This window comes from Alligator sinensis, unplaced genomic scaffold, assembly GCF_000455745.1.
Source record: "Alligator sinensis unplaced genomic scaffold, ASM45574v1 scaffold885_1, whole genome shotgun sequence".
NCBI lineage: Eukaryota > Metazoa > Chordata > Crocodylia > Alligatoridae > Alligator > Alligator sinensis.
The window spans coordinates 2,320,948-2,321,968 of NW_005842056.1; the positions used below are offsets into that span (position 1 = coordinate 2,320,948).

A 1,021-nucleotide genomic window follows, 5' to 3' on the forward strand; every position below is an offset into this window, starting at 1 on the left:
AGCTGGGGAGAGTAGTAGATAACTGAAGGGTAGAGTTAGGATTCAGAGAGACCTCAATAATTTGGAGATTGTACCAAAAGAAGTCTCATGAGGTTCCATAAGGAGAAGTACAAAGTTCTGCATTTAGGACAGAACATCCCTGCACCAGTACAGGTTGGGGACTGACTGGCTAAGCAGCAGCTCAGCAGAAAAGGACCTGGGGGTATAGTGGACAATAAGCTGAATGTAAGCCAACAGTGTGCCCTTGTGAAGAAGGCTAGCAGCATACTGAGCTGCATTAGTAGGAGTGTTGCCAGCAGGTTGAGGGAAGTGATTACTCCCCTGTATTAGTTGGTCTAATAAAAGATATTGGATTTACCCAAGGAAATTTGTCTGCCTATTCTCCTCTATTCAGCACTGGTGAGGCCACATATGGAGTACCATGTCCAGTTTTGGGCCCCCACTACAGAAAGGACGTGGACAAATTGCAGAGAATCCATGGGATGGTAACTAAAATGGTTGGGAGGCTGGGGTACATGACATATGAGGAGAGGCTGAGGGAACTGGGCTTGGTTAGTCTGGAGAAGAGAAGTCTGAGGGGGGATTTAGCAGCCTTCAACTACCTGAAGTGGGATTCAAAAGAGGATGAAGCTGGACTGTTCTGAGTGGTGGCAGACAGCAGAACAAGGAGCAATGGTTTCAAGTTGCATCAGGGGAAGTTTAGGTTAGATATTAGGAAAAACTATCTCATTAAGAGGGTAATAAAACACTAGAACAGGTTTCATAGATTTCATAGACATCAGGGCTGGAAGGGACCTCGGAAGATCATCGAGTGCAGCCCCCCGCCCAAAGGGCAGGAAGTCAGCTGGGGTCATAGGATCCCAGCAAGATAAGCATCCAGTTTCATCTTGAAGGTGTTCAATGAAGGCGCTTGAACCATCTCCGGTGGCAGGCTGTTCCAGACCTTGGGGGCTCGGACAGTAAAGAAGTTCTTCCTTGTGTCCAGCCTGAAACGATCTTGAAGTAGTTTGTGACCATTCGA

At 47.2% G+C, this 1,021-nt stretch overlaps 1 protein-coding gene across 1 annotated transcript in view; it reads left to right on the forward strand.

The window, feature by feature from the left end:
• LOC102373313 (sodium channel protein type 5 subunit alpha-like) overlaps nt 1–1,021 on the forward strand; it is a 116,889-nt gene that overhangs the window by 7,977 nt on the left and 107,891 nt on the right. The window lies entirely within an intron of this gene.